Here is an 8722-nt window from a genome sequence, read left to right as displayed (position 1 = left end):
AGGCTAGGTCGCGTTGCGGTGGTGGTTGAATCGTCATGGCACACTTCTGCATCACACCTAATGGAACAAGTTCCTTTGCATGTTTGCGTGCACTCCTTCACACTTGACGAACATATCATATTACAGCGGCTATCGCCGCAGTGCTGTGTACAGACCTGTGCATCGCAGTTCATTGAGATCACAGCAGACCCAAGCCCATCTTCAGACTGTGCACATTCTCGCACACTCGATGAGCAATTCATGTCGCACGTGCTATGAAAGCAACTTTGCACACACTTATCTCCATGGCATTCCATATTAGCGATGGAAAAAAGATCTGTTTTCTGTGTACAGTTCTTCACTCCAGCTAAACACTTCAAGTGAAACTTGCCATTTAGCCCTCTTTGCTCGCACGTGTCAACTGAAGACGAGCATGTCATCTCACTAAAGAAATTTTTCTTACAACTTTTACATTCTTGATTGCACGATCTCGCAGCACAGTGCATGTCTTGGCCAGTTTTTGGTATAATTACTACTTGATTGCAGTTGGAGACGTCTTCCTTGCAGACCATCCTCCCGCAGTCAGCAACAAAGCATTGCTGGGTACAGTCGTTGGATGTGCAGATCGATGAATTGCAATTGATAATGTTGCAAGTGTGGTGGCAATATTGCGATGCTTGGCACTCCAATGCATCACACAGGTACCCTTCTGTGAGATTAGATGACGGAACACAGTCTTGACTACAAGAAAATTGAGGTGATGTCCTTCCACATGACAGTGAACAAGGAGGCTGAAGGCAAGACGTGAGATTCTGTGTACATTGATCATTGATCAGGGAAGTGCAAGTTGTAACGACTGTCACGTTAGTAGCGGAGACTACAGCAGCGATCGATGCCACGCAAATGAGAATCAATAGAAAGAACGCCATCCTTAAAACAAGTAACCGTACGTGACGAGGTGTCCACCTCTAATAACCGTCCTTGGCCAACTCAGTGTACGAATTGATACACCACGAAGAATATTCTGTACTCAGCACCAGCAGCTTTAACTATGCAAGAAAAATGTTTCAACAAAATAACTGTGAAAAAATGGTTAATTAGACAATGCAAGTACTACTGCGAATGAGCGTTACTATAGAGGCCTCTAAATTCTAACTGGGGGAGCGGGGGGGGGGGGGGTGAATTGAGCCCCCAGCTGTACTCAAGTGTTCTGCAACGATTGGAAACCATTCCCACAGGGGCTATATTCCGGCTATGTTCTAAGTAACTGAAACGGGGGAGGCGAACAAAAACCCTTCCGTCCAGTGCTCATTACGACTAACCAAAACCATTTGTTTCGAGGATAGGAAAGATCGAGTAAATTAAATGTACTTAGAAAAAAAAAAAAGTTTAAAGCGGGTTTTATTGAAAAAATTCGGCATTATATTAATGTAACATATGTGATTCATTTTGACGCTGATGAAGGAGCACATCGAAGCGCTGGGGTATACATATACGTCAGCAAACATTTGCCATAGTGTCACTCAGCTTATAATCAAAACATGTCAACATGCTACAAAAGAGAACCATTACTTCTAACTTTGATAATAATTTAAATATTCAACCACTTGGCACTAAATACATTAAATTCTTTCAGTCCTCACTATAAAATAATTTTATTCCTCGCCTCTTGCATTTCAATTACATCTTTCGATTTTTCTGATGATTTTTCATCCGCGACGCTTTTGAGTACAAACTGCAGTGTCAAACTATTTTGACAGGAAAACGAACTGAGGCCAACGAGCAAGGTAATTTAGGTGAACAAATTGCATTTTCTCGATCACGTGAGTTTAGCCAAGCCGTCTTATGTTTTAATCGATACGAAGGTTTTATAGTCAGGAGTATTGTCAATTGCGTTTAGGAGCGTGAGTTTACGATCACCTTCGGAGAAGCTATTCCCTTTCAAGATCGTAGTCAGGGAAGTTGTCTTCCACCGATATCTGCTACCGGTAGGACCGTTAGCTCGTAATGTGAGCTAATGTGATCTGCGAAATATCGAATATGATAATTCTTACCGTATCAAAACTGCGTTCTTGCCGTATTTTTTGTTGCCATTACATCGCGGACCTTTTGGCCTCAAGTAATCATCAGGTTGCATATGTTAATTAAGTGATCGGCCTGCTATAATTGTATGCAAAGCACGTAAATTATGAACGGGATATTGGGCACGTTGATATAAACTTTCTCATTTCCACTCAAGCCTCGTTATCCTTGTTTTAAAGCCCTGTTTACACTTCATAAAAATCCGCGATTGCCTTAATTTTGACATTGTCAACCAAATTGAGCCAAGTGGCTAATATTTCGATAATTGCAAAGCTACAAATGACCCTCGGAGACACCTAACGTTTCTCCCTCCCCACCCCCGGTGCATTGCGCTGAACATTGTTTGGAAAGAAGTAGGGTAAGGTTAGGGTTCGGAAAATTGAACAGTGAGTTGTAAATGGAAGTGGACTTGTCATTGGGTATTAGGGCTTTTGTTATTTCTTGCACCAGTCTCAAAATACATAACGTCACGTCACGATCGACAGTAGGTGAAGTACGCATTATAGGTCACGATAACTTTAAACAAGCAGTCCAAAAGGGGGTTCTGGGTCATAAACTGAGTGTTACTTTAAGATTGTCGAATTTAATTGAGCAACACCCCACCCACCTAAACTGGATTCTAGAAGCCCCGAGGGTCGCGTGAAAGAAGCGAAAGAATTTCGGACAAATGGCTGCCGCACAATCGTACCCCTCATTTATTCCGATAAACATAAATGATCTCCTCGCTCTTCAGGGAGTTGAATCACAACGAGTAGAGTTCAAAAAAGCGTGGCACAACAAGCCACGAATTAAAGGCGGTCCGCACTGGCAAATTATCCACACCATTTCCGCCTTCGCTAACGACTATTACAATGTTAACGGCGGATACATCATCATCGGAGTAGAAGAGAAGGAAAACTGTGATTCACCAGACAACCGGGACGCTGTTCCATATGGTATTCAAGGAGACCTGGAAACTATACAGAAAGAGATAGCTGGAGCGTGCCGCGGCAACATTAAGCCGCCGTATTTTCCCATACTACAACCTGAGGAAGAGAGAAAGGAGGTTCTCGTGATCTGGGTCAAGCCCTCAGAAGCCAGACCGCATATGTGCAGAGAAAGCGACAAAGGAGAAATGAAATATTACATTAGACAGGGGGCAGAAACCAAGGTAGCTCAAGACCAGGAAATAAAGCGACTGTGTCAAGAGAATAGTACTCCATTTGATGACAGAACGGCGAGTGACAGCGGTAAGAAAACTTATAGCAATGAAATTACATTAGCAGTAAGATTTCGAATTGTAAATGCGAGGCTGCGAGACTAGCTGCGAGACGAAGTGTTGAAATTGAAGTTACTAACATATGTATAAAGTATTTCACCGGTCTTGAAAAGTGTGAGATAGCTCGTCGAAAACTTCGGCGGAGCTTGACTGCGCGGTTGATCGATTCAACTGAGTAGTTGAGCTCGGAAAATATGTCTGTGGATAAATTATTTCAGAACTTCCTCTAAGTCTGATTTACCTATTTTCAGTTATCTTGAATTTTGGAGTTTGACATTAGTTAAATTAACTTATCACCCTTGAGATTAAATGGCAGTATATGAATAGCTCAGTTAAAAGCACATGTAAAATACCGAATGGAGTACCATACCGAGAAGAGTACGACGCATAAATTATGTTATTATAAAATATTCTATTTTATCAATATACGTGAAATTAGTTTTACCAGGAGCCATAATTGTGGCAAAGTAGCCTGGAATCTTTTCCAGTAAATCTATACTGGAGATCCTGACCCTTACCCTGTGTTTCATCGTACTACTTCTTTACCTTTCTTTCCAAACATTTGGCCTTTACCTCAAACTTCAGTGCAGTTAAAACTCTAGAGACAATGCTGTCATTTGGAATGTCTGCAAACTTTTTGCAGCTGTCTGGAAGATTTGATTTTCCAACTGCCTCTTTCAGAACCCCCTTAAAGAAATACTGCCAGGCATTATTCTTGATATGTAAAGGCTCCACATGGGCAAGATCAATCAATTTCCCAATTAAAGGGACAAATTCTTGGCGACTCTTCTTACGTGCAATAAATTCTGTGACTTTGCTTCAAAATTGTTTCTCCTTCAGTTGTTTCTCAGACAAGGATTTTTTAAATTTGTCAACCTCATTTGCAATTTTGATCCTCTCTTCATACTTCCAAGGCTTCCACATGGTCTGTGTCCTTGGTGGCCGGAGAGTACTTCCCCGTGACAAACTTAAGTGGGATAAAAATGTCCCCTTTAAGTCAATGCAGTTGTCTTTTGAAACATCTGCAAAAGTTGAGAAAAATCTTGCACTATTGGGTAGTTCGCCTCCCAGCATAGCCAACATCTTCATGTCATTTGGCAATTCAGCACATTTAAAGGTTACATGGAAGCCCTCAATTTCAAAGACTTTTTTCTCTATCTCACTAATTTCTTTGCACAAGAACTGACAGTACTTACGTACAACTGGCGAAGTTTCTTCACAATTACCCCCAAAATTAATAAAGTTGTCATTGCTTGATGCAACTTTTGTTCTTCCCAAATGGGCAGCCATCCCCAACCCACTGCAAATAAAAAAGTACCCTCAGTTTTGCCAAACCACTGAAGGGTTTCCTTCTTGTCTTTTCTGAGGTAAAATTTTGCTAAGCGTGGCAAATACTCAATTAACTTTCAAAAGCAACCTTGTGTTGTTTCATCTTCCATAACACCTTGAAACTGTTCTTCTAATTTGTACACATTTCCAATGCTGACTTGGTTGATTTCTTTGACAAGCTTGTTATAGGGCAGCAATTTTGGAATAGGGCAGTTTGGCATCACAGTAATAGCTGACCTCCCGTTTCCCATTGTTCCCTTTTTTTTTCATTGATAATGCAAGTCTTACAGACTTATATTTACGCTTGCCCATTACACCACTACTATAGAAAACTGCAATGCTTCTCTTTACATTTTCTGGCGAGCTTTCAAAAGCTTTTGAATTTTCCTTAAATGCAGCTGAGACTACCTTCTTTGTTAAGATTTTCTGACTTAAAACATAATCTTTCATTTTGTCTACCTTACATCGTTTTGCTAAGGTGTCAAACATCCCGTCAAAGGCTGGTGTTAAGTTATTCTCAGAACCTCCATGGATTCTGGAAGCAGTTTTCATTGTTTCAAGCCGTCTTTTCGCTGCTGTTCTTGGTTGCATATTTGATTTCCCATCCACCAAAATAGTTGGGAATCTTGTTCGGGAACTAATATCAGTGTTAACTGGTTGTAACTGCAAAAAAAAAAAAAAAAAAACTTCATTATCCCCTCTTCTATACAGCACTGAAACAAATCACCTTACAGTGAAGATTATTATACTAACCTCAACATTTTGAGTCTCGCGAGTCAAGTCTCTCAATACTTCCCCTGAATCACTGACCTTTAGGAAGCAAAAATTAGATTAATCTTTCACTTTCAAAATGTTCATTCCACAAGTAAAACAAAAGCCAACAGCAATTAATTAATTGATTATTATAAGTGGCAATTTATAGATGTAGCATTTTCCAGAAATGATGAACAAGTCAGAAGTATTTATCAATACATAAAAAGAAAAAAAAGCTTTGTTTAATCTCAAACTAACAGAGTAGCTTGTTTAATGCTAATATCTTCAAGGTAACTACTCTAAAAACTAATTAACTTAAACTTATTATATATAACAAGCAAAATAACTAGCTACCTAAATAACTAACTAAATGTAATCTATTAATTTATACCTAATGTACTTAAAAACACAACACAGAATACTAACAGCATGTATCAGTGTTTGATCAGTTAATTAATATAACTCAATAATTACATGTATGTCCTCACTGACTAACCTAACCAACCTTTGATTTTAGTCTATTAATTTTTCTCGTGTTCGTGCTGAGCTCTGCCTTCAAACTTCTACACTGTTCCACTGCTTTCTGTCTCGCTTCCTTTCGGGCCTTCATAAAGGCATTAACATCGAATCGCCTGTTCTTAGTGTGTGGCATAATGCTAACAGTTCACCTAGCGCAATATACAAGCCACTGTTATGCGTTTAGCCCGGGTATTCATATATAAGCTAAAATTGAGCAAAACAAAAACGATACGATTCTTCTCTACGTCTCAAAGATGTAAAATATTTATTTTAAATGCTGCTGTTTGGAAAACTGTTAAATTCTTTCCGAGCCAAAAACTTACCTTTGTAATGTCGAGCAAATCTACGCCATTACACCAAGAAAGTCACTCGTAGAAAGTCCGTCCTTCGCTAGCAAAACCATGGCATGTTTGGTATCTTCTGAAAGCTGAAGGAACAACCTACCATATTCTTTTGTGAATGAAGCTCCACATCTTTCCCAGAAGGTACGAGGACCCTGTATTTATAGCAAACCTTACTCATACCCAGTCTTCTCGCGAAAATTCCGAATTCCGCCGCCATTTTTGAAAACATTGCAATGCAGCTTTGTGACGCGCGCTGGCCCGGCGTTAATTGATTAATTAAATTAATTAATTAATTAATTAATTATATATAGCTAGCTAGCTAGCTACCATTTTGAGCGAGTATGAGACTCCAACCGCCACGAGTTTATCCACGTGTAAAAGCACGACGGTCGACCTCAATCGAATTATATTGGAAATCGAAGACCCATCGACGATCCAGAAAAAAATTTTTTTGCCTTTACACATGATTGACTTTAACTTTCAATGATTGCATCGGCTTTCATTGATTCCTTTCAACTTGATATCGATTCTTTGTTAAAAAAAAACATCCTGAAAAACAGTGCAGTAAACCAAAAGTAATTTACTTGCTGGACATGACGCAAGTCTATAAGAGACTCAATAAATGAATCACATTCAGCTGTAAATCTCTTGAAAGCATTCACTGCTTTCTGTGTTTTCGTCGTTTCCTTTTAATAAATTTCAAAACTAAGTACCCCGTAATCATCCTTGTTCAGCAGTGTGTATCCTTGTCATTTCAAGCCTTATGCTAAGCATTTTTTTTTGGGGGGGGGGGGGGATGGAGCCAGCATCGAAATGCATCGGAAAAGGATCTATGTTTGTCTCAAAAATGAAAAGAAATGGAACACCTAGGTATCTACCTAAAGGCTGGTTTTCCCTAGGGACGGAGTCGGAGTCGTAGTCGGAGTCGGAGTCGTAAGAGAACTTACGACCTAGTGTAAACTGAAACTCAGAATCGTAAGCGGAGTCATAAGCTCGACGGAAGCGGAGTTGGAAGAATCAGAACGTTTCCATTTCTTCCGATCCCGTTTACGACTCCGTCGTTCATGATCTAGTGGAAACTACATTGTCGGAGTCGGAAGCAGAAACGGAACCAACCAATCACAAGGCCCGGAAACGAACATTGTGATTGGTTTTATTTTCACTAGATGGTATCACTCTACGCTTCTGATTACGACTCCGACTACGACTCCCGGCCGTCGCTAGTAAAAACCAGCCTTAAGGGGCGTCATGGGCGGCCGCCATGTAACCCTCACATCGACTCTTCAGTATTCTGTTATTTATCCTTTTTTGTGTGCTTCTGATCAGACACAATCATACAGGATAGTAATGAAAGTTGTTCTCCTGTCTTCCATCAATAGGAACCGGTCGTATCCTGTCTGAAGAAGATATAGACAAAGACCTTGTGCTGACGTACTTGAAGGATACCGGCAGTCAACTGGCCCGTCATACGGGTGAGCCAATAACTATTTACCAAAAATTGGATTTGGTAAGGAGTACTTCAGATAAGGTGGTCAAAAAGCAATTGGTTCCAGTTTTTGCACCACTAAATGTGGCCCTACTTTTTTTTAATTCTGAACCTCATAAATTTTTCAAAGGGGCAAGGGCAGAAATTGCTATATTCTCCCATGACAATTACCTGAAACAGGGAGAACAAGTGACTGGCCCAATAGACCAACAGATTGAAAAGTGTTTGTCTTTTATCCTGAAGAAATCAAAAGACGATACGTGCCATGCATTTACTGCCTATCCCGAGCGAGCCCTTCGTGAAGCAGTCGTTAATGCGTTTTATCACAGAAGCTATGAAGTCTCCAACCCTGATCCAGTCAAAATTCACATCAAACCAGAATTCATTGACATCATCAGCTACCCTGGTCCAGATCCCACTCTGAAGCCCGAAGACTTCTCAGAAAATAAAGTACCACCTGTACAACACAGGAACAGGAGGATAGCAGATTTTTTGAAATCACTGAAACTCGCCGAAGGAATGTATACTGGTGTCGGTACTATTTTTACTTCCATGAAAGAGAACAAGAATCCCAAACCTCAGTTTGATGTTGGCCCAGGATACTTTCGTGTACGTCTTCCTGGACACCCGAAGTACATTGTTCAGTCGATAATTGGTAGAGTTGATTATCTCTCTGCAAAGGGAAACGAGGAAGAGGCAGTGAAGCTCATCGAGGAATTCCTCGAGAAGAATTCAAGCATGTGGTCTAAAACTTTACTTACCAAATTGATCGAACTGTTGCACGTTGAGGATGATGAGGACGATCCAAAAGTCGCTCAGTATCAAAAGTTTCTTTCAGAGAGAAAGCAAAGACGCATTCCTCTAAAAGAACAACTGGCCAAATGGTGTGAGAGTGAAACACTAAACATATCCACCGGGGTCAAACTCGTCACGGAGCTTGTGGAAGAAGATGCAGCTTTCGCCGATGTTTCT

The 8722-nt window shown here is 40.4% G+C and overlaps 2 pseudogenes across 1 annotated transcript; one reads left to right on the top strand and one right to left on the bottom strand.

The window, feature by feature from the left end:
- The first annotated feature begins 2728 nt into the window (after positions 1 to 2728).
- Positions 2729 to 7974, top strand: LOC145478126 (uncharacterized; annotated as a pseudogene). The gene is made up of 2 exons (XR_014048191.1): positions 2729 to 3290; positions 7644 to 7974. The product of XR_014048191.1 is annotated as an uncharacterized LOC145478126 (transcript).
- Positions 3761 to 5318, bottom strand: LOC145480098 (uncharacterized; annotated as a pseudogene).
- Positions 7975 to 8722: the final 748 nt, after the last annotated feature.

This window comes from Orbicella franksi, chromosome 2, assembly GCF_964199315.1.
Source record: "Orbicella franksi chromosome 2, jaOrbFran1.1, whole genome shotgun sequence".
Classification (NCBI taxonomy): domain Eukaryota; kingdom Metazoa; phylum Cnidaria; class Anthozoa; order Scleractinia; family Merulinidae; genus Orbicella; species Orbicella franksi.
The sequence above is the reverse complement of the archived record's forward strand: the minus strand, read 5'-3'. Positions and strand labels throughout refer to the sequence as shown.